The 26,373-nt window shown below is 38.8% G+C and overlaps 1 long non-coding RNA gene across 1 annotated transcript; it reads left to right on the top strand.

Annotated features, from left to right (window-relative positions):
- Positions 1 to 730: 730 nt before the first annotated feature.
- Positions 731 to 26,373, top strand: LOC122495811. Its single transcript, XR_006300606.1, has 4 exons — positions 731 to 854; positions 9,627 to 9,704; positions 25,066 to 25,302; positions 25,676 to 26,373. It is a non-coding gene; the product is annotated as an uncharacterized LOC122495811 (long non-coding RNA).

Here is a 26,373-nt window from a genome sequence, read left to right as displayed (position 1 = left end):
GTGAGCCTTGCCTGGGAAACCTGTTAGTCTGTGTGCTTATTGTCAATAATCTAACAAGATGCTATGCCCTCAAAGAGTTTGTAAATCTCATCCCTCCACCCCAGTCAAGTAATATCTTTGGTAGGGTTCCTATACCCTTCCTTGAATACCCCCAGGGCAACCCCACAGAAATCAACAGGAGATGGGAGACTAATTTTGGATACAGACTGAGCTGGGTTCAAGCTGTCCAAAAAATCAGTTTAATAATATAAAATACTAGGGATATGGGAGGCCAAGAAAGGACTACTAATTCTCGGGGTCTCCTAGCAGCTCTATTGCAGCCTCTTTGGGGAAGCCACCCCTTTGTCTTGGTCACCCCTTCGTGGCACACTTAACCTTGCTCAGGTTAAGTCGGTCCTGTTGGGAGAGGAATGACTGAACATAAGTTAACGTAAATTGAACACGGTTTAACACCCACGCATGTGTGCATTCCTTCATTCCCTTTACCTATTTTGCCCCCTCTCCCCACGTCTCAGATACAGGCTCCCTTTCTACAGACGTCTATACCTTTGCCCCTGTTGCTAACTTAGATTTCCCTGTAATTTACTCATTCTGGGCCTGGCCCAGAGCAAGTGTTCTAATGAACAAGTTTCTGGCTCAGGGGCCTAAGCACAAAATGTTGGTGGGTGATATGATTGTTCCTGGGACACACGTAGGTACCCAGTTGCCTTTACCACCCATGTATATTTTCTTTCCAGAGCTTGAAGGAGGATCCAGCCTGCTTCTCACACCACTGAACTTCCCTCTTCATCACCTTGGCTTTGCACTTCCCAGGATGGAACTGCTTGTTAACTCTCTGAACTAGCCCAAAGCAGGTAATATTCAAAGCAGTTCAATCCAAAGAGCTATTTTTACGAGTCTGCTGGGAGATAACATAGGGGATAAAGCAGATTCCAGAAATACTACTGATAAGATCCAGCTTTGGGGAGAGGAGAAGGGAGAGGCTGAGGGATGGATATGGGACTCCAGTGGTCCCCATCCTTCCTCCTTTTTTTTAAATTTTAATTTTAATTAATTTATTTTTTTTATTTTAGAGACCGCATGAGCAGGGGAGAGGGGCAGAGGAGAGGAGAGGGAGAGAGTGAGAAAGAGAGACAGAGAGAGAGAGAGAGAAAATCTTAAGCAGACCCCATGCTTAGTGTGGAGACATGGGCTCAATCCCACCACCCTGGGATCATAACCTGAGCCGAAATCAAGCATTGGATGCTCAACGGAGTGAGCCACCCAGGTGTCCTCCCCCTCCTTATTCCTTCTATGCAGTTTCATTCCTAAAGCAAAACAATCCCTGGGGACTTGGGGGTGGGGTGGCGGCGGGAGCTAATTCTGGGAGGTGGAATAGGGAGAGAAACATGAACAGCCGCAGCCAGCAATCTGTTCAAATGTCAATAGGAAGAGAGAGAAGCCTTGATCACACTTCCACAATGTTCAGGTTAAGTCCAGTCCTGCTGGGAGAGTAATAATAACCATGACAACAGTAACAGTTAACCTACCGAACCACTGTAAACATTGTTTAGTTTAATACACACATGGACGCACATACACAAAGGAAACGCTATTCTTACTCTGTTTACTAGTAAGGAACCTGGAACTAGGAGCAGTTAAGGAAGTTGTCTGAGATTCTGCAGTTGGGAAGTGGTAGCATCTCATGTGAACCTAAGTAGTCTGGCTGCAGAGATTCTCTCTTCCACCCTTACAACCTATATTTCAGGACTCTTGCTTCAGGTTTTTCAAAAAATGTATGTACATACAAATATGCACACTTAAAACATAAACTCTTTTTATTATTAAAAAGGAGTCACACACATCCCTCATTTAATATTTTGGGAACAATGGTGGGGACTGAGTTATTCTATGTCCCTGCCAGTTACTTTATAACAAATTTATTGAGATCTATTTCATTTTCCATAAAACTTAACCTTTTAAAGGATGTATCTCAGTGCTTTTTGGTATATTCACAGGGTTGTGCAACAATCCCTACCTAATTTTGGAACATTTTCATCCTTCAGGAACAATCCCATTGCCTCTTTTCCCCAGAATCTGGTAACCACTAATCTACTTCCTGTCTCTACTGAAATGCCTATTCTGGGCACATCATATAAATGGGCTCATAGAACATGTGGCCTTTTGTAACTTGTTTCTTTCACTTAGCATGTTTTCAAGGTTCATCCAAGTGGTGGCAGGTGTCAGTACTTACTATGTTTGATTATTATTCCATTGTATGGATAGAACATAATTTGTTCATCAATTCATCTACCGTTTCACTTGTTTCTACCTTTTGGCTATCATGAAGAATGGTATAGTGAACATTCATTTGCAAGTTTATGCAGACACTACGTTTTCATTTTGGGGTGTTTGCCTAGGAGTAGAATTGCTGGATCACATGGTAACTCTATGTTTAGCTTTGTGAGGAACTGGCAGACTGCTTTCCCAGCACTGTCAGTGCAGAGCCCGATGAGGGACTCGAACTCACAAACTGTGAGATCACGACTTGAGTCAAAATCAAGAGTCAGATGCTCAACCAACTGAGCCACCCAGGCACCCCATAAATAACGTTCCAATAAACATGGGGGTGCATATATCATTTTGAATTCGTGTTTTCATTTTCTTTGGGTAAATACCCAGTGGTGGAATTTACTGGATCATGGGGTCGTTCTATTTTTAATTTTTTTGTGGAACCTCCATACTGTTTTCCACAGTGGGGGTACCAATTTACATTCTTATGAACAGTGTTTAAGGGTTCCCTTTCTTCCAAATCTTTGACAACACTTATTTCTTGTTTTGATAATAGCCACTCTGATTAGAGTAAGGTGATATCTTATGGTTTTGATTTGCATTTCCCTAATGATCAGTGATGTTGAGCATCTTTTCATGTGTGTACTTACCATCTGTAGGACTTCTTTGGGGAAATGTCTAATTGGGTTCTCTGCTCATTTTTTAAATCAGTTTTTTTGTGCGTTGTTATATGTACTATATTTTGACTATTAGTCTCTTACCAGATATATCATTTGAAAATATATTCTCCCATTCTCCCTGACTTGTTGATGGTTTCCTTTGCAAAAACTTTTCATTTTGGTGTAGTCCCAATAGCTTATTTCTGCTTTTATTTTTCTTGCCTGAGAAGACATAGCCATAAGTATATTGCTAAGGCAAATTTCCAAGAGATTACTGCCTGTGTTTTCTTTTAGGGGTTTTATAGTTTCAAATTTCACAGTTAGGTCTTTAATACATTTTTACTTTATTTTTGTGTATGGTATAAAAGTGGTCCAGTTTTCCCAATGCCATTTATTGAAAAGACAGTCTTTTCCTCATTGTATATTCTTGCCTCCTTTGTTGAATATTAATTGACCATATAAGCATGGTTCTATTTCTGGTGTCTCCATCCTGTTCTATTAATCTGTGTTTATTCTGTGCCAGTACCATACTGTTTTCATTAATAGCTTTATAGTATATATAGTAATAGCTTTATAGTATATAGTATTGTTTATATATAGTATATATACTATAGTATAGTATAGCTTTATAGAAATCTGGGATTGTGATGCCTCCAGCTTTGTTCTTCTTAAGATTGATTTGGCTATTTGAGATATTTTGTGGTTCCATAGAAGTTTTAGGATTATTTGTTCTAGTTCTGTGGAAAATGCTGTTGGTATTTTGATAGGGATTGCATTGAAAATGTAAACTGCTGGGGCACCTGGGCGGCTCAGTCAGTGAAGCGTCTGACTTCATCTCAGACCATGATCTCATGGTTTGCATGTTTGAGCCCCACATCAGGTTCTCTGCTATCAGCACAGAGCCCACTCTGTCCCCCTCTCTCTCTGCCCCACCCCCTGCTTGCACCCTCTCTCTCAAACTAAAAAAATGTAAATTACTTTGGGTAAGGATAGACATTTTAAGGATATTAATTCTTCCAATTCATGAACATGGTATACCTTTCCATTTGTTTGTGTCATCTTCAATTTCACTTCAGAATATAGGTCTTCCACCTCCTTGGTTAAATTTATTCCTAAATACTTTATTCTCTTTGGTGCAATTGTAAATAAGATTATTTAAAAATTTCTCTTTCTGGTAGTTATTAGTGTATTGAAATGGAACAGGTATCTGTATATTAATTTTGTGTCCTGCAACCTTACTGAATTCATTTCTTCGTTCTAGTAGTTTTTTGGTGGAGTCTTTAGGGTTTTGTGTATATAGTAACAGGTCATATGCAAATAGTGTCAGTTTTACTTACCAATTTGGATGCCTTTTCTTTTTCCTGTATGACTGCTGTGGCTAGGCTTCCTGTACTATGTTATATAAATGTGGCAAGAGTAAATATCCTGGTCTTTGCCTGATTTTAGAAGAAAAGCTTTCAGTTTTTCACCACTGAGGATGATGTTAGCTGTGGGTTTTCGATATATGGCCTTTATTATGTTGAGGTGTATTCCCTCTAAGCTCATTTTAGAGGCATTTTTATCATGAATGGATGTTGTATTTTGTCAAATGCGTTTTCTGCATTTGAGATCATCATGTGGTGTTCATTCTTCCTTTTGGTAATTTGTTACATTGATTTGTGAATATTGAATCACGTGCATCCCTGAAATAAGTCCTACTTGATTGTACTAAATGATCCTTTTAATATATTGTTGACTTCTGTTTGTTAATATTTTGTTGAGGGTTTTTACATCTATGTTCATCAGGGATATTGGTCTATAGCAGGTTTTTTTTGTTTTTTGTTTTTTTTTGGTAGTGTCTTTGGTATAAAGGTAATGTTGGTGTTGTAGAATGAATTTGGAAGCTTTCTTTCCTCTATTTTTGGAATCATTTAAGAATAGGTATTAACTGTGTTTTAAATGTTACAATGCACCTGTGAATTCATCCAGTCCTGGACTTTTGTTTGTTGGGGGGGGTTTTGATTACTGATTCAGTTTCAAGATTGTATGTTTCCAGGAATTTACCCATTTCCTCTAGGTTGTTCCATTTGTTGGGATATAATTTTTCAATCAATTCTTTAATAATTTTTTTATTTCTGTGTTGCCTGTTCTTTCATTTTTTTTAATAAAAAGAAATATTTAAATTCAACTTAGTTAGCATACAGTGTAGGATTTGGTTTCAGGAGTAGAACCCAGTGATTCATCACTTGCATATAACACCCAGTGCTCATCCTAACAAGCACCCTCCTTAATGCCCATCACCCATTTAGCCCATTCCCCCACACAACACCCCACCAGCAACCCTGGTTTGTTCTGTGTATTTAAGAGATCATGGTTTGTCTTCCTCTGTTTTTATCTTATTTTTCCTTCCCTTCCCCTGTGATCATCTGTTGTGTTTCTTAAATTCCACATATGAGTGAAAACGTATTTGTCTTTCTCTGACTTGTTTCACTAAGCATAATACACTCTAGTTCCATCCACGTTGTTGCAAATGGCAAGATGTCATTCTTTTTGACTGCCAAGTAGTAGTCCATTGTGTGTATATAAATACCACATCGTCTTTATCCAATCATCAGTCAGTGGACATTTGGGCTCTTTCCATTATTTGGCTATTGTTGATAATGCTGCTATAAACATTGGGGTGCATGTGCCTCTTCGAAGCAGCATTGGTATCCTTTGAATAAATACCTAGTAGTGCAATTGCTAAGTTGTAGCATAGTTCCATTTCTTTAATTTTTTGAGGAAACTCCAGAGTGGCTGCACCAGTTTGCATTCCCTCCAACAGTGCAAACGGCTCCTTTGCCAACATCTTTCTCGGCATCCTTGCCAACATCTGTTGTTTCCTGAGTTGTTAATGTTAGCCATTCTGACACATGTGAGGTGGTATCTTATTGTGGTTTTGATTTGTACTTCTCTCATGATGAGTGATGTTGAGCATCTTTTCATGTGCCTGTTAGCCATCTGGTTGTCTTCATTGGAAAAGTGTCTATTCATGTCTTCTGGCCATTTCTTCGCCAGATTATTTGTTTTTTGTGTATTGAATTTAATAAGTTCTTTATAGATTTTGGATACTAGCCCTTTATCAGGTATTTGCAAATATCTTCTCCCATTCTGTAGGTTGCCTTTTAGTTTTGCTGATTTGTTTCGTTTGCTGAGCATAAGTTTATTATCTTGATGAGGTCCCAATAGTTCATTTCTGCTTTTATTTCCCTTGCCTCTGGAGACATGTGGAGTAAGAGGTTGCTGACTTTTTCTTCTCTAGGATTTTGATGGTTTCCTTTCTCACAGTTAAGTCTTACAACATACAGAAAATAAATTCAAAACAAAGCCAGTGGTCCAGTATCATGTTGCTGTCCAGTTTTCCCAGTACCATTCACTGAAGAGACTTTTTTCCATTGGATACTCATTCCCGCTTTGTCAAAGATTAGTTGGCCATACATTTTTAGGTCCATTTCTGAGTTTTCTATTTTGTTCTGTTGATCTATTTTCTGTTTTTATACAAGTACCATACTGTTTTGATGATTATAGCTTTGTAATACAGCTTAAAGCCCAGAATTGTGACGCCTCCAGCTTTGGTTTTCTTTTTCAACATTACTTTGGCTATTCCAGGTCTTTAATGGTTCCACACAAATTTTAGGACTGTTTGTTCTAGCTCTGTGAAGAATGCTTGTGTTATTTTGATAGGGATTGCACTGAATGTGTAGATTGCTTTGGGTAGTATTGACATTTTAACAATATTTGTTCTTCCAATCCACGAGCATAGAATGTTTTCCCATTTCTTTGTGACTTCTTCAATTTCTTTTATAAGATTTCTATAGTTTTCAGCACACAGCTGTTTTACCTCTTTGGTGAATTCATGGATCAGTTCTAGCAGTTTTTTGATGGAGTCTTTTGGGTTTTCCATGTAGAGTATCATGTAGCCCGTGAAGAGTGAACATTTGACTTCTTCTTTGCCAATTTGCCTTTTATTTCTTCCTGTGGTCTGACTGCTGAGGCTAGGATTTCCAGTACTATGTTGAATAACAGTGGTGAGAGTGGACATTCCCGTTGTTTTCCTGACCTTAGGGGAAAAGATCTCAGTTTTTCCCCATTGAGATGAAATTAGCTGTGGGCCTTTCATATATGGCTTTGTATGATGTTGAGCATGTTCCTTCTATTCCCTATTACTTTTATTCCTTCTATTTTCTATTCTCAATTTCATTTTATTCTGATCTTTTTATTAACTGTGGGATTTTTTTACCCTCATTCCTTCAGGAGTTTGGTTAGATGGAGATTTTCTTGTTTCTTGAGGTAGGCCTGTAGGTGATTAATCTACTACCTTTACTATAGGCTTGCTTTCACTAATGAAATTTCTCTTCTACATTTTTCTTACCCCCAGTTATGGCCTTTTTATTCCACTTAAAGAATTCTCTAACATTTTTTGTAAGTCTTTGCCCATTTTTGAAATGATTCTCAGAGAGGAAAGAAAATGCAAATGTAAAGTCCTTTACGTATTCTGGATACAAGTGCTTTAGTGGATAGGATTTCCAAGAATATTTTCCCATTTGGTAGGTTGTAGTTTTAGTTTCTGGATGTTTAAATATATATATATATTTACTTTCAGTGGAGTCTTTTCCCCCCCATTGCTGGTGCTTTTGGTGTCATGTAGAAGAAACCATTGCCTAACCCAAGGTCATGAGGTTCTTCCAAGAGTTTACGGTTTTCATCATTTAAATGTAGGCCTGGTATCCATGTAAGTTAATTTTTGTGTATGGGGTGAAGTGAAGGTAGTTCTAGCGCTATTCTTTTGCATGAAGATATCCAGTTGTCCCAGCACCATGTTGAAAATCCACCAGTTAATTTTTTAATCATAGCACATTATTTTATAACCATGGTACTTAGCCTGAGTATATTTTTATTTTTTTCACTTAATCTTCCCTCAACGAAAGCCAGAACTTTTCAGTTTTATTTACCACTGTATTCACTGTGCCAAGGAGAGTGCCAGACATCCTTATACAGTCAATAAACCTTTAATATCTGAGCTTTTACATTATGTGGAGTTGCTAATATGCATTCTTTCCCAGGTGCCTCTTGGGTCTCCTACACTGTGACTCGTCACCAATTGGCATCTCAGAAGGCAGCCGTTAGAAAGTAAAAGGCTCAGGGAGCTTGGGTAGCTCAGTCAGTTAAGCATCCAACTTTGGTTCAGGTCATGATCTTGAGGTTTGTGGGTTCAAGCCCCGCATTAGGCTCTGTGCTGACAATTCAGAGACTGCCTCGGATTCTGTGTCTCCCTTTCTCTCTCTCTGCCCCTCCCCTGCTTGTGCTCTCTCAAAAATAAACAAACGTTAAAAAATTATTTAAAAACACAGAAGGTTCTGCATTATCAGATGCTAAGATTTCCTCATATAGGAGCCCACACTTAATCTTCTGCTAACTATACTCATCTGTCACTTCTTAAAAACAGCAACAAAATTAAGATGTGTACAGCATGTTGACTACAATTAATACTAATGTATTTTATATTTGCAAGTTGCTAAGAGTGACTCTTAAAAGTTCTCATCACAAGAAAAATTTGTACTTTGTAAGGTGACAGATGTTAACTGGACTTCTTATGATCATTTTGCAATGTATAAAATATGGAGTCATTATGTTATACACCTGAAAAATATAAGATTACATGTGAAATATCAATTAAAAATAGATTAATTCTAAAATAAGCAACAAAGATGTTTTCCACCACATTTAGAACGAAAAGAATGAGTATAGGAATTCCAGGGGGAAAGTGGAATAAAAATATACATTAATAGGTTCATGTTCTTTTGAGGTTTCAAACCAGGGCCTGTATTTTTGGGTTGTCTCAAGAATGCCAGTAGCATTTTTGTTGAGGAATATTAGTGCAGCAAAAAAGCACGTGAATCAAATTTTAGGTCTTGGATCTTTTGCAATTATGACTTGGCCAATGTTGCCTTTATTTCCTCCTCTGACAAACGGGACAAAAATGGCCTCTGAATAGGATGGTTTTAAAAATTAAGATATTGTCTTAGTCTGCTCCTGCTGCTATAATACCATGAACGGTATAAATTATAAAGAATAGAAATTTCTCAAAGTTCGGGAGGACGGCCACTCCACAATCCAGGTGCCAGCAGATTTGGTGTCTGGTGAGGACATACTTTGATTCACAGATGATGCCCTCTCTGTGGGTCCTCAAGGGGGAGAAAGGGCAAGGGAGCTCTCCAGTGTCTCTTTCAAAAAAGTACAAATACCATTCATGAGAGCTCTACTGTCATGACCTAATTAGTTCCCAAAGGCCTCACCTCCTCATGCCACCACTTTGGATATTAAGTTTTCATGGTCCAGAGTGCTAACTATGACACCATGGAACCCCGTGTTGGATATCAGCTTTTCAGCTTATGGATTTGGCGGGGGGTGGGGGGGGCACAAAAATTCAATCTATAGCAGATACCATATACTACAAAATCCTACTGTCAATAAGATAAATATTTTCTACTTTCTCTAGTTATTCTCAGAACTGAGAGCAGTGAAAAAGAGAATTAGAAATGAGAATGAAAAGTCTTTTGCAAATGGCTATGGTTTTATACATTGATGATCAGTTCGTTTCTCTGCTGTACAAAGAAAGAATTCTATTGGTCATAACAGTTTTCTAAATTGCTCTTTATTTTGTATTTTCCCCTATAGCCAGGCACCAGACAGAGACATCTCTGATAACTTGCTCAGCTTTTTAACAGTGGATTGAGTTCAAATCTCTTTGTACAGGTAATGGACTTCTAAATTCTTTGCATGTGTAAGCATTAGTATAGTGTGTTGGGAACAAACCTGAATTTGAATCCTGTATTTTCTACTTACTAGCTGTGTTACCTCTAACAAGTTACTTTGTCAGTTATAAGTGCCTTTTCAGTTGAATGTGCGTGAATCACAACATTTAAGGAAACACTTAAAGAATCAGAACCTGAAAAAGGATGGGACCAGCATAGCTCCAGGAATATGTTAGGAGCGACTGAACTTTGTTTTTTCAAGGCTCCAACACAGGCATCGTTAGTTCTCTTTCTCTAGCTCCATACCAGTTAAGATTCAAAGTCTGAGGCCCAGCTTAGATCACTCAGTGTCCGCCCAATGTCACTCTGACAATCTCACTAAGACTTCCACAAATGACAGAGGACGAGGTGACTCTGTGGAGAGAAAACTGCTTGATAGGGCTTGACCACTAAAAAAGGGACTCAACCAACCCAAGGGGACCTGGCAGAAAGAGGACTGGACTAATACGTAGCTTGACTTTACTCCTTTCTAGCCCTTTGTGTCTCTCACTAGTGCCTCCAACCAGCCAAAGCCAACTGGCAGCTCAATGGCAAGGGAGCCCATTGATACAATTTGTGTGACGTTAGCCTCTTCGATACGGTGGCGCCATAGACAAGGGTGGATGCTAGTATATAGAACATCTCTAAAATATTCATCGTATTGAATGCTTTCTTCCCTCTTATTTAGAAAAAAGGCCCATGACTTCTCTTATCCCAGATGGAAAAGTTACGCATATAAGCCCCGGTTCAGGAAATTCCTAATAATTTGGAAGTGGCCAAAGACGTGAGTCGGCGGGTTTTCCTCTTCTTCCCTGGTGCAGCCTGCTCTCAGCAAGGCCAGACCCAGCTGTGAGGTACCCCCTCCTTGAGGAGCCTCATGGAGTCTGTGGGTGGTAGTTCCTCCTCTGTGGGTGGTTCTGTGCTCCTGCCAAGGCTGAAGGAATCCACTTCAAAAGATGCCACCACCACCACTGATAAATGGAATCAGAAGGGCACTGTTTCAGCTCAGACTGTTTCTAAGCACTTTCACCAGGCCCCGTTCTTGAGGGGTATTCCTCTTCTCAGCGGCCTTGGGTAATGAGGGGGGTGGGGGTCCCTACCAGGCAGCCATTTCTCTGTCAACTACCAACTTACCCTCAGTGTTAGAAAGGCAGGGGAGAGGAGGGGCTCAGCTGTGGCCTTTGTGTTCCCTCTTGTTTCCATGTGCTAAATAAGGTTGGAATACTTCACAGTTTACTCTACAAGGGTAATCTCTTCATGCATTAAAAATAGACTAAGTTAGATTTACACGTCTCTTCCATACTTTTCAAATGAATTTGATTGCTATGGTTCCCTGGCTTAGGAAAAGAGACGAAAATAGATACTTGTAGGAAAGGAGTATTTTGTTTTTAGAAAGGCAGCGTTGAAATGGGGCTCCCAAACCTGGATATGGGGATCAGCTGACCTTGGTAAAGTCGTTCTCCTCTGTGGGCCTTCATTTCAACATTTGCAGTAAGATTTGTGTAGGTAAGAAAGATTGAAATATTCACTATGACCCAATATACCTAGAAGAATGTCCCCTAGTAGATGTGCTGATAAGGAATTATACCTCTAGAAGGTATAATTTACCCCTTTCTCCTGTTCCCCAACCCCTGCCTCTTTTAGCCACCAATCCGTTCTCCGTATCTATGACTTACCTTTTGAATATCTTGACTTGTAGATTCCAAACGTTTATGTTTCCATTTTTCTTTATTATGAAAATACTAAGACATGAAAAGGCACAAAGAAAGAAGGATGAGATTGTTTTTATAAAGCACAGTTTTGCTTTTGATCTCTGTGCTGGGAAAGTAGTGTGCAGTAATATAAGGAAAACGTAGGATTTTGGACTTAGGCTCAAATCTCAAAGCTGCCACTGAGGTGCTGGTACTGAGGCCACTCAGCTACAAAAAATAATATTTACAGCCTAAGATGTAAAGGTGCCTTTTATTTAGAAGTACTTTACACGTACTGGTCATTCGTTAATGGGGGCTCTCTATGTTCACATTTGTTTACATTTGTCTAAAGCATAAGAGACTCTTAAAAACTGAGAACAAGCTGAGGGTTGATGGGGGGTGGGAGGGAGGGGAGGTGATGGACATTGAAGAGGGCATCTTTTGGGATGAGCACTGGGTGTTGTATGGAAACCAATTTGACAATAAACTTCATATATTTTTACAAAAGCCACTAAAAGATCTTGGGGAGAACACTAGGCCGCACTCTCTTGATCTTAGTTGACTAGTAACCCTGCACTGGCTGTTTCTTCTCTAGGACAATATTAATATTGAATGTGCACCTTGATGAAAGGAGCATTGTGCAAACCACTTAGTTTCCACAAGGTGGTCTGAGAAATGTAGTAGCCATACCAGGATCTTCTAAAAAGTCAAGTTAAATGGATTCCTGCCCCACTTTTCCCTTGGAAATTTGTTTCCATCAGGAGGTGGAACTAAGTCAGCAAGGGGCTTCTAAGCCAACTTTGTGACAAGATTCCCTTCTCTTAGTGGACAGCATAGAGTACTGGTACCAGTGTAGACTCTAGATCCAGATAGTCCAAGTTCGACATTTGACTTTCTATCTCCTGACTTCAGACAACTGAAGTCTTCCTCAGTATCTTGACTTGAAAGAAAGGTCAATAATTGTACCAAATTTAAAGGTTTGTTCGGCCAATTCTATGTATCAATGTGTTTAAAGTACCTAGAACGGTACTTAACCACATAGTAAATGATACACAAATGTTAATAAAAGAGGTGGTCAGGTGGTAAAATCTCTGATTCAGGAAATTCCTAACAATTTGGAAGTGGCCAAAGGCATGAGTCAGTAGTTTTTTTCTCCTCTGTGTTTTTAATATAGAAACTTCATTATTCATGGGCTTAGCTGTCAACTTCCTTACTATTAATTATTATTAATGAACCTAGATGTCACTGGGAGTCTCTTTGCCCATAGAGATATTAGTGGCTTTGGCTTAAAGCCCTAGGCTTCAATGATCAGGATAAATGTAGAGTCCTCTCCTTGACTTTGAATATGTCTGACATTGTCATAGGGACTGAAAATTATGGCTAAAGTGTATTTCTCTGTCATGTCAAAGGGAATCTGAAGGTAAATGTCCCCACGCAAGATTGTGACTATCCTGTAAAAGCAAGAACCTGGATTCCTTCTGTCATTCAGATCTACCTCATCACTTCATTCCCAAAGTCACTTTATCCTCCTACACAGCTGTTGCTGGAACTCCAGCCATCACATCCCAGTTGCAGGCCAGAAGGAAATTTTTTAAAATGTGAAGAAAAAAAATGACATTGACATTCATTTATTCTATTTTTAAGCAATCTCTACACCCAACGTGGGACTCAAACTTACAACCCCGAGATCAAGAGTGGCATGCTCTACTGACTGAACCAACCAGGTCCCCCATATTGACTCTCTTTAAAGGATCCTTGACAGAAATTCTAGAAAATAATTATGCCTTTGTCTCTGTGGCTAGAATGTAATCACTTGGCCTTACCTACCTACCAGAGAGGATCAACAATAGCCCTTTAAATGAGTACACGATCAAGGGATAGACAGGAGTAGGTAAAATGACCCTCTTTGCCATATGGTTCCCTGTCCCTAAACATGCTCAGATCCATGTGCAGACCTAGGTATATACTCTGCCACTCACCAGCTTTAAGAAATCTATCCCATCGTATTTTCACAGTCTTTTTGAAAATCATCATGGAGTTAGAGGTGTAGGGATCACAGGTGAGTTATTTGGCTATTTAAGCTTATATCAGTGTCCCCCAAAACTTATTCTAAGACTCCTTTCTGTCCATCCAAAAACTGTTTTCGTGAAGCCAGAGCTCCAAACCTGTGACTTTTCCTGAAGCACATAGACCCCTGGAACATATACTTTAGCTCCTGCCCCGTTTCCCCTCAGCTCTTTGAGGGACTCAAGTGATCAGCCAGGTAGTCAGCTGAGGAATGATAATAAGGATAGAAACCATCTGCCCAGTGCCCCAAGTACCATAACTGTAATCTTGATAATTTATTGTGGAGACTGTCGTCATCTCATTACCACCACTGAGGGAATTCAGGCTTAAGAGGTGTTAGTAAACCCCACAATTTTATTTAAACAGTGCTTAATTTTGGGTGAGTTATGTATCACTCATGTATGTGTTCATTTAATATTTCCGCTATGTTTTCACGGAGGCTCAAGGAGACATCAATGATTAAGTTAGTATTATAATCCTGGTCAAATAAGCTCCATGTTTTATATGATTTTCCATCTAATATTCGTCTCTAGTCTCGTCTTCTCCAGGGCACACAAACTCACTGCCTTCAACTTTCGGAAACCACAATAGCTTCGAGATCCCTTATCATAAAAGTCTCCTCTCAACACATTTTGGTTTGTCAATGCCATTCTTTCTTTTTTTTTTTTTTAAGTTTTGAGATACAGCATGAGTAGAGGAGAGGCAGAGAGAGGGAGACAGAGAATCTCAAGCAGGCTCCTCGCTGTCAGCACAGAGCCTGATGCGGGGTGCAAACTCATGAAACCGTGAGATCATGACCTGAGCCAAAACCAAGAGTCAGACGCTTAACTGACTGAGCCACCCTGGTGCCCCACCAACGCCATTCTCGAAATAAAACACTCAGACTTTAATTCCTAGTTGTGGGAAGTTCAGCAAAAATAAAACCAAAATAAGCCCTAATTCAGGACACCCCTACCCCCAACATGGGGCTCCAACTCACGACACTGATATCAAGAGGCATGTGCTTTACTAAGCCAGCCAGGTGTCCCTAATTCATGACGCTATTAAATATAGACAGTCAAAGAAGAAAACTAATTTTTAGAAAATAATTGTGTTACCATTGTGTTACTAGCACCAAGTGCTAAGTTGAGTATCGAGTTTTTGAAAGACCTTGGGTCGGACAGTTAAGTAATATTTAGTGGAATGTTAGAATGTCTATAGAGATTGGAAAGGTGGTCATGTGGCATTGAGATCAGAGTTGCCTTTACTGCTCACATGAACCTCTTAATAATGACTATTATTTATGGAGCAGTTTTCAAGTATCAGCTACTGTGCAAGGTATAGGACTGGAGATATCTTTTTATTCTATTTAGTAATTATTATTTCTATAAAACACAAAGGGCATCTCAGGTTCAGAAGGTCAAATAGCCTAATTAGAAACTCTCAGATAGTAAAGTAGCAACAACAAGAATCAAATCCATGGTTCTGCTGATGAAACCCAAAGCAAATTACTGAATTTTGGACCATTTTCATTTCTGCCCAAGGCCCCAGTTCCTCATCTGTAAAATCAGCAGTTTGAATCACAGCGTCTATATAAGTGATGGTGTGCTGGAGTGGACTGTGAGAGCTGATGGTTTTATTTTCCACCAAAAGGCTGCTAGAACTGATACATGAATTCAGCAAAGTCGCAGGATACAAAATTAATGTACAGAAATCAGTTGCATTCTTATATACTAATAATGACGCAACAGAAAGACAAACTGATCCCATTCACAACTGCACCAAAAATCATAAAATACCTAGGAATAAACCTAACCAAAGATGTAAAATATTTGTATGCTGCAAACTATAGAAAGCTTATGAAGGAAATTGAAGAAGATACAAAGAAATGGAAAAACATTCTGTGCTCATGGATTGGAAGAATAAATATTGTTAAAATGTCAATACTACCCAAAGCAATCTATACATTCAATGCAATCCCAATCAAAATTGCACCAGCATTCTTCTCAAAGCTAGAATAAGCAATCCTAAAATTTGTATGGAACCACAAAAGACCCCGAATAGCCAAATATTGAAGAAGAAAACCAAAGCAGGAGGCATCACAATCCCAGACTTTAGCCTCTACTAAAAGCTGTAATCATCAAGACAGCATGGTATTGGCACAAAAACAGACACGTAGACCAATGGAATCGAATAGAGACTCCAGAATTGGACCCACAAAAGTACGGCCAACTAATCTTTGACAAAGCAGGAAAGAATATCTAATGGAAGAAAGACAGTCCCTTTAACAAATGGTGCTGGGAGAACTTGACAGCAACATACAGAAGAATGAAACTAGACCACTTTCTTACACCATTCACAAAAATAAACTCAAAATGGATAAAGGACCTGGATGTGAGACAGGAAACCATCAAAACCCTGGAGGAGAAAGGGAAAAACCTCTCTGACCCCAGTCGCAGCAGTTTCTTACTTGACACATCTCCAAAGGCAAGGGAATTAAAAGCAAAAATGAACCATTGGGACCTCATCAAGATAAAAAGCTTCTGCACTGTGAAGGAAACAATCAATAAAACTAAAAGGCAACTGACAGAATGGGAAAAGATATTTGCAAATGACGTATCAGACAAAGGGCTAGTATCCAAAATCTATAAAGAACTCACCAAACTCCACACCCGAAAAACAAATAATCCAGTGAAGAAGTGGGCAGAAAACATGAATAGACACTTCTCTAAAGAAGACACCCAGATAGCCAACAGGCATATGAAAAGATGCTCAATGTCGCTCCTCATCAGGAAAATACAAATCAAAACCACACTGAGATACTACCTCACATCGGCCAGAGTGGCTAACATTAACAACTCAGGACACAAGAGATGTTGGAGAGGATATGGAGAAACGGAAACCCTCTTGCACTGTTGGTGGGAATGCAAACTGGGGCAGCCACTCTGGAAAACAGTGTGGAGGTTCCTCAAAAAATTAAAAATAGAACTACCCTATGAGCCAGCAATAGCACTGCTAGGAATTTACCCAAGAGATACAGGAGTACTGATGCATAGGGCCACGTGTACCCCAATGTTCATAGCAGCACTCTCAACAATAGCCAAATTATGGAAAGAGCCTAAATGTCCATCAACTGATGAATGGATAAAGAAATTGTGGTTTATATACACAATGGAATACTATGTGGCAATGAGAAAGAATGAAATCTGGCCTTTTGTAGCCACATGGATGGAACTGGAGAGTGTTAGGCTAAGTGAAATAAGTCATACAGAGAAAGATACCGTATGTTTTCACTCTTACATGGATCCTGAGAAAGTGTACAGAAGACCATAGGGGAGGGGAAGGAAAAAAAGTTACAGAGATGGAAGGAGGCAAACCATAAGAGACTCTTAAAAACTGAGAACAAACTGAGGGTTGGTGGGGGGTGGGTGATGGGTATTGAGGAGGGCACCTGTTGGGATGAGCACTGGGTGTTGTATGAAAACCAATTTGACAATAAATTTCATATGAAAAAAATTTGTGAGCTAGTTTTAAACAGAACCATCATTGACAAACTAGATAAACTTCACATTTACATTAAACATTTAAACGAACATTCATAACATTAAAATAAAAACTATTCAAAACTCACTAATTTTTTTTTTTTACTTCATTTGGCCTATCTGTGCTCTTGAGTCCATTTGTATTGTGTATCTCTATGGGAGAAAGAGTGTATATTGCTGTGCTGCCATTATTTCCTTGCTTTCAGTTCAGCGAGGCCCTATTGGTGGCTTGGTACCTACCAGGCAAGAGTATTTACGCAATGGAAATCAGCAAATGCTAAAAATCAAGGCTTGGTTTATTGTTTTGTTGGTTGTGTGGACTTATGAAATTGATAGAAAACAATTATATAAAGTAAAAAGTGTGTCATATCTATGGGTATTACATGTGAGTAGCACAAAAAAAAATGACAAAATACTCCTCTAATATTTGAAAACTATACAATTCAGAAAAGTTACTCAACCTCATTAATAAACGAGAAGTGCCAACATGTCTCTGTTGTTTTATCTCATTAACAGAAAGGAAAAAATATCAACCGACATGTTCAGGAAAGAGGGTAGAAGAGGAGGATTCTGGGCTCACCTCATCCCATGGACTCACTGACATAATAGCTCTATAGCTCGTTCTGTCTCTTCTCTTCTCTCTCTCTCTCTCTCTCTCTCTCTCTATATATATATATCATGTAATATATATACAATGAACTCTGAAAATGACCTGAGGACTGGCAGAATGGTCCTTCCATGGTTAATCATAGAAAGGCGGCCATATTAGAAAAGGGTAGGAGGGGCAGAGACATGGTTGGGAACCAAACCCCCAGTGAGACTAACCACAAACAGGAGTGACACCACCAGCATAGAGAAGAGGATTAAACCCCACACAAAGGACCCCTGACACTGGGGACCTAGGAAGATGAGTCCCCTTAACATCTGGCTTTGAAAACCAGTAGGGCTTAATGTCAGGAGCTTTTTAAAATCAGCAGGACTTAACTCAGAGAGCCTGAGGGCCGATAGGAAACTGAGGCCCCACCCTTTAAGAGCCAGCCTAATAAATAACTCACCCTGAGACAAAGCACAGAAGCAGCAATTTGAAAAGAGCCTGTGGTATACATGAAAGAGATTTATTTGCTAATCTCAGAACTTGTGCTGGAGGGGCAGGGATCTTCAGGAGATTTCTCTGGAAACCAAACTGTCGGCAAGTGTCATTTCTCTTCCCCCCAAACCCCAGCCTAGATGGGTGGACGCTTGTGGGAGCCCGTGCTAACACTCCTCCATCTACCTTGCTAAAAAACTGTGTGCCCTGCCCTTGTGTTTCCCTCTGTGGACCTGCCCCCATCCAACCTGCCCACCTCATGAGACCTCCCTTGAAAGTGGCTCCTGCCCCACGAGCAGCCCTATCATGGACTGGGACCCCTCCGAAGTGATTCCTGCCCTGGGGAGTGAGGGAAATCACCCTACACACCAGCACCTGCAGTTTCAGTGGCCTGCCCCTTAGCTGGCTGCTCAGGGAGCAACCCCCGACCATCGGTGTGCCTGCAGTTGTGGCTGAGAGGCTAATTGCAGACAGCTAGCCTGACTGCCAGCCCCACCTGCCAAAGAGCCTGTGGTGGCCTCAGGCCTCTCAACGGCGTGGGGATCAGCCCTGCCCAGTGCATCCACAGCAGGCGAAGCAGTCTCGGCAGCTGGCAGGGCTGAAGACAAACGCAGCTCTGCCACAAGAGTGGGGTGCATGCAGCACCCCCAGACACGCTGGGATGTCTGGTTCTTGGTGATCAGGAGGGATTGTGCTAGAGGGCACCACAGAACCTCTTCTACGCAAGGCCGCTACTTTCAAGACCAGGAGACATAGCTGACCTGATACACAGAAACAGATTAGACAAAAAGGATCCTGAGGTTCGGTCTTAAGTGTAGGATGAGACAAAATAAAAAGGCTAAGTGAAGAAACCAAGATAAGCAATATACCTGATGAATAATTCAAAGTCACGGTCATACACATGAAAAGATGCTGAACATTACTCATGATCAGGGAAATACAGATCAAAACCACATTGAGATACCACCTCACACCAGAGTGGCTAAAATGAACAAGTCGGGAAACAACAGATGCTGGCGAGGATATGGAGAAATGGGAGTCCTCTTGCACTGTTGGTGGGAATGCAAACTGGTGCAGCTGCTCTGGAAAACAGTGTGGAGGTTCCTCAAAAAATTAAAAGAGAACTACCCTATGACCCAGCAATAGCACTCCTAGGAATTTATCCCAATGATATGGGAGTGCTGATTCATATGGGCACATGTACCCCAATGTTTATAGGAGCACCTTCAACAATAGCCAAATTATGGAAACAACCTAAATATCCATCGACTGATGAATGGATAAAGAAGATGTAGTTTATATATTCAATGGAATACTACTTGGCAATGAAAAAGAATAATATCCTGCCATTTGCAGCAATGTGAATGGAACTGGAGGGCATTATGCCAAGTGAAATAAGTCAGAGAAAGATATCATGAGTTTCTCAAGTTCCACATATGAGTGAAAACATTACAGAAGACCATGGGGGAAGGGAATGGGAAAAATAGTTACAGAGAAGGAGGGAGGAAAATCATAAGAGACTCTTAAATACAGAGAACAAACTGAGGGTTGATTGCAGCAGGTGGGGGAAGGGGGGAAATGGGTGATGGGCATTGAGGAGGGCACTTGTTGGGATGAACACTGGGTGTTTGTTGTATGGAAGCGATAAGTCAGAGGAATCTACCCCCAAAATCAAGAGCACACTATACACTGTGTGTTAGCTAACTTGACAATAAATTATATTAAAACACACACACACACACACACACACACACACACAAAGTCATGGTCATAAAGATACTCACTGGACTTAAGAGTGAATGAACTCCATGAGAACTTCTACAAAGAGGTAGAAAAGATACACACATACACACACACACACACAAAGATGAATTTAATAACTGAAATTTAAAAAAATACACTAGAGGGAATCAACAGCAGATTAGGAGGCAGAAGATGGGATCAGCATTCCAGAAGACAGGGTAATGGAAAGCAACCAAGCTGAATGGCAAAAAGGAAAAAGAACAAAAATGAGAATTGGTTAAGGGAACTCTGTGACATCAATAAGTGTAAGAACATTCACATCATAGTGATCCCAGAAGGAGGAGAGACAGAAGGGGGTAGAAGATCTATTGGAAGAAATAATACCTGAAAACTTTCCCCGTCTGTAGAAGGAAACAGATATCCAAGTCCAGGAAACACAGAAAGCCCCTAACAAGATTAACCCTTGGAGGTCACATAATAATAAAAGACACATAATAATAAAAATGGCAAAAGTAACAACAAAAAGAATTTTAAAAGCAGCAAGAGAAAGAAAAAGTTACCTAAAAGGGAAACTCTGTAAGGCTTTAGCGGATTTTTTTTTTTAACAGAAACTTTGCAAGCCAGGGTCAGAAGCAGGATATTCACCATGCAGAAAGGAAAAAAACAAAACAAAAAAACAACTGAGAATACTCTACAAAGCAAGGTTATCATTCAGAATTGAAGAGATAAAGAATTTACCAAACAAAAGATAGGAGTTCACTGCCACTAAATCAGACAAGAAATGTTAAAGGGAATTCATTGTAAAGTAAAGGCCACACCTAGAAGAAAATTATGGGAAAAATTCATAGGTAAAATAAGCATTTAGTAAAGGTAATAGATTAATCACTTATAAAGCCAGTATGGAGGTTAAAACACCTAAGTAGTAAAATCAGCTATATCTACAAAAATCAGTCAAGAGTACTCAAAATAAAAAGTTGTAAACTATGACATCAAATACATAAAACATCAAGGAGGTAAAATTTTAGTACTTATACAATTTGTTTGACTTAAGCAAGCAGCAACTTAATATAGACTGCTATATACATAGGATGTTCTATATGAAACCAGTGGTAACCACACATCAATAACCTGTCATAGATACACAAGAAATAATAAGAAAGGAATCCAAGCATAAGACTAGAAGCCATCATACCACAAAGAAAGAAAGACAAAAAAGGAACAGAAGAACTATATAAACAACCAGAAAATCATTAACAAAATAACAGTAAGTACATACTTGTCAATAATTAATTTAAATGTAAATGGACTAGGTGCTCCCATCAAAAGACATAGGGTGACTGAATGGATTAAAAAACAAGACCCATCTATATACCGCCTGCAAGAGACTCACTTCAGATCTAAAGACAAATATAGACTGAAAGTAAAGGGATGGAAAAACACATACCATGCAAATGAATGTGGGGGGAAAAAAGCCAGGGTAGCAATACTTCTATCAGACAAAATGGACTTTAAAACAAAGACTGTAGCAGGAGACAAAGAAGGGTACTACATAGTAATAAAGGGATCAATCCAATAAGAGGATATAACAACTGTAAGTATCTATATACCCAAAGTAGGACCACCTAAATATATACGGCATGTACTAACAGACATAAAGGGAGAAATTGACAGTAAAGCAATAGCAGGGCACTTTAACACCCCATGTCCATCAGTGGATAGATCATCCAGCCTGAAAAATCAAGGAAACAGTGGCTTTGAATGACACATTAGACGAGATGGACCTAATAGATATATAAAGAGCATTATTCCAGACCCAGAAGAATATATATTCTTTTCAAGTGCATATGGGACATTCTCCAGGCTAGATTACATGTTAGGCCACACAAAAAAAGCCACAGTAAATTTGAGAAGACTGAAATCATACCAAGTGTCTTTTCTGACCACAACAGTATTAAACTAGGTATCAATTACAAGGAAAAAAAAATCTGGAAAGAACACAAATACATGGAGGCTAAATAACATGCTACTAAACAATAAATGGTCCACTCAGAAATCAACAATAAAAAAATACCTAGAGACAAGTGAAAATGAAAACACATTGGTCCAAAATCTTGGGATACGGCAAAAGCAGTTTTAAGAGGGAAGTTTATAGCAATACAGGTATACCTCAAGAAACAAGAAAAATCTGAAAAAAAAAAAGCTAACCTTACACCTAAGGGAGCTAGAAAGAGAAGAACAAACACATTAGTTCTACCAAGCATTTAAAGAAGAGTTAATACCTATTCTCAAACTATTCAAAAAAATAGAAGTAGAAGGAAAGCTTCCAAAAACATTCTACAAAATTAGTATTACCCTGATACCAAAACCAGACAAACACTACAAAAACAAAATGAAAAAACTACATGTCAATATGCCTAATGAACATTGAGCAAAATCTTCAACGAACCATTAACAAAGTGAATTTAGAAATACATTTAAAAAATTATTCACCACAATAAAGTGGGATTTATTTCAGGATATTAGCATTATTTAATATTATCAATCAACATGATACATTATATTAACAAGCAAAAGGATAAGAACCATATGATCTTCTCAATAGGTGTAGGAAAAGTATTTGACAAAATACAATGTCCATTCTTGATAAAAACTCAACAAAGGGAGTTTCAGAGAAAGCATACATCAACATAATAAAGGCCACATATGAGAAACCCACAGTTAACATCATATTCAATGGTGAAAAACTGAAAGTCTTTCCTCTAAAGGTCAAGAACAAGAAAGGATGCTTACGCTCACCACTTTACTTCAACATAGTATTAGAAGTCTTAGCTCCAGCAATGGGACGATAACAAGAAATAAAAGGCATCCAAATTGGCAAAAAGCAATACTATTACTATTTGTACATGACATACTATATAGAGAAAACTCTAAAAACTCCACCAAAAAAAATCTATAGGAATGGATAGAGGAATTCAGTAAAGTTGCAAGATATAGAATACACAGAAATCTGTTGCATGTCTATATACTAATAATGAAGTAGAAGAAAGAGAAATTAAGAAAACAACTCCATTTGCAATTGCACCATAAATAAAATACCTAAGAATAAATTTAACCAAGGAAGTAAAAGACCTGTATTTTGAAAACTATAACAACATTGATAAAAGAAATTGAAGACAAAAATGGAAATATACTTCATATTCATGGATTAGAAGAATTAATATTATTAAGAAGTCCATACTACCCAAAGTAACCCACAGATTGAACTAATATCTATCAAAATTCTGAAAGCCTTTTCACAGAACTGGGATAAATAATCCTAAAATTTGTATGTGACCACAAAAGATCCTAAACAGTCAAAACAATCTTGAGAAAGAACAAAGCACAATGCCAGTATCACAATCCCAGATTTCATGATATAACACAAGGCTATAGTGATCAAAACAGTATGATATTAGCACAAGAATAGACACAGATTCATCGAACAGGATAAAGAAACCAGAAATAAACCCACACCTATATGGTCAATTAATCTTCAACAAAAGGAGGCAAGAATATACAACAGGAAAAAGACAGTCTTTTCAATAAATGATGTTGATAACACCACTTTCTTACACCATACACAAAAATAAACTCAAAATGGATTAAAAGCCTAAATCTGAGACCTGAAACCATAGAACCCCTGAATGAAAACATAAGCAGTAATCTCTTGGACATCAGCCTTAGCAACATACTTATGGATATTTTTCCTCAGCAGAAATGAAAGCAAAAACAATTAATTGTGACTACACCAAAATAAAGTTTTTGCACAGAAGAGGAAACCATCAACAAAAAGGCAACCCAGTGAATAGAAGATATCTATAAATAATATAACTGATTAGTGTATGTAAATATTAATATAACTGACAAGGGATTAATATCCAAAATATATAAAGAACTTATACAACTCAACACCAAAAAAAAAAAAAACACACACACACACACAAAAACAAACAAACAAAAAACTAATCTGTTTAAAAAAAAATAGGCAGAGGACCAGAATAAACATTTTTCCAAAGGAGACCTATAGATGGCCAACAGACACATGGAAAGATGCTCAACATCACTAATCATCACGGAAATGCAAATCAAAATGACAATGAGATAACACTTCACACCAGTCAGGGTAGCTAGTATCAAAAAGACAAGAAATAGGGGCACCTGGGTGGCTCAGTCAGTTATGCATCCAACTCTTGATTTCAATTCTGGTCATGATCTTATAGCTCAAGAGATCGAGCCCTGAGTCGGGCTCTGTGCTGACACTGTGGAACTTACTTGCAATTTTCTCTCTCTCTCTCTCTCTGCCTCTCCTCTGCTCATGCTCTCACTCTAAATAAATAAATAAACTTAAAAAAAAAAGACAAGTAATAACAAGTGTTGGAGAGGATGTATAAAAATGGGAACTCTCCTATGTTATTGGTGAGGATGTAAATTGGTGTAACCACTGTGGAAAACAGTATGGGTCTTCTTCAAACAAATAAAAATGATAACAACATATGATCCAGTAATTCCACTACTAGGTATTTACCCCCCAAAACCAAAACCTCTAATTTGAAAAAAAAAATACAAGCACGTATAGTTTTATTGCAGCATTATTTACAATAGCTAAGATATGGAAGGAACCCAAGTGTCTATGAATAGACGAATGGATAAAGAAGTGGTACGTATACACAATGAAATATTACTCAGCCATAAAAAAGAATGAAACCTTGCCATTTGTGACAACATGGAGAATCTAGAAGGTTTTATGCTAAGTCAGAGAGAGACAAATATAAATACCATATGATTTCACTTACATGTGGAATCTAAAAAAAAAAAAAATCCCATACTCTTAAATACAGATAAAAAAATGGGTGGTTGCCAGATAGAAGACAAATAGAAGTACAATATAGGTAATATAGTCAATAATATTATAATAAAGTTGAATGGTGACAGTGAATATACTTACTGTGCTGAGCATGAAGTAATGTTAGAATTAATGTTTAGTGACCATCAGTTGGCTATATGAAATTTATAATTAAAAAGACTTTTTAATTTGTGTATTGCTTTCCTTATAGCAATATGTTTAAATATAAATATATGTGTACACAGATACATGTGTAAGACACTGGGGGTTGGTTGTTGAATGTCTATTAACACTTAGCTGCTTTGGGGTTTTTCTCATCTTCGATATTGTAGGAGCCTAACTAGGACCAGGTGGAGACCACAGGGCGCCAGGCACTATGAAGAACTGGTCCAATCATTGCAGGTGTTTGCAGTTGGAACAGGCTGCCTCAAGAGGTGGTGAGGTCCTGTTACTGCGCTGACACCAAGGCCACTCCACAGGGGAGAAGAGGGTGCAGATGATGTTGGATGTGCTTCCTTCTCAACCGGAAAGTTTCACACCCAATAGAGAAGAGGGAGTCAGAGTGAGAGGTGGGTATGGCACTCGTGAGGCAATGGCCAATGGCTCTTGCCTACTTTCAAGCTCAGAACGTATCAGTCAAGAGTCTCATCAACTTATTGATATCCCTTAATCAATGGAAACTCCCTGGGTGGCCAGAGTCAGAATACATTGCTCCTTGAGTTAATCCCCTCCACTACGGTGTATGCTTCCTCAGTTGCTGTGCATTTTAGGTGTTTGTGTGGTAGCTTCTCATCTGAGAATTTATGCCTTCTGTGGCTGAGGCTTGTGCCTCACCATAAATAAAAGAGTTGCTTAAGAAATCATTTTTTCTCTAAGTGTATTTTAAAGGAAATCAATATAAATCCAATTTGTCCTTTTTTTCTCCTGTTTTGGTTCCTCAAGCTCTAGAACCCCAGAGATGGTCAGAAAACCTTCCCTCATTGAATGCCCTCAGAGCCATCAACCCTCTCCACTGTCCTGTTGAGAATAACTTCATCAGTGGATAATATTCTGACATACGTCATCTGTGTATTATAAGGTTTAACTGGGATGGTTTTCTCAGAACTTCAAGACTGAGTTCAACTGAAGCAGATCAGTGAATATTTTTTTAAATTAATCTGGCATTAATACTGGTTTAACATCAGTGAAAAGGCAAGTAAAGGTTTTGAACGTAAGGAAGCTGGTTTCAGCCGAGTAACCTCTTTGATCCAGAATTGTACTAAACACATACACACTATCTGTTCTAATCTTCAACATTCTGTAAGAAGAAGAAACTGAGGCTAAGAGATTAAGATGGCTTGCCTGGTTGTGAACCAAATGCCTCACCTTGAAGGTGGCAGGACCACCATTTGAACCCCCCCATTCTAAATACCATTGTTTTTCATATAAATCTTATTGCCTCTTTATAGAAGGCTTCTATTTGAAAACAGATTTTTCCACATTAGTCTATAGGATAAACATCCTTCAACTGATGATTCCTAATTATCCACAGGAGGAGACTGTGATAGTGCCCAATGAGGGAGAAAAGAGCTATTTGAAAAATAATGTGGAGCTTGCTCTGGCTGTTTTTGATGGACGCAAAGGCATGAAAAATGGGAACC

This window comes from Prionailurus bengalensis, chromosome F2, assembly GCF_016509475.1.
Source record: "Prionailurus bengalensis isolate Pbe53 chromosome F2, Fcat_Pben_1.1_paternal_pri, whole genome shotgun sequence".
Lineage (NCBI taxonomy): Eukaryota > Metazoa > Chordata > Mammalia > Carnivora > Felidae > Prionailurus > Prionailurus bengalensis.
Note: the sequence above shows the minus strand (reverse complement) of the source record. Positions and strands in the feature narration are given on the sequence as shown.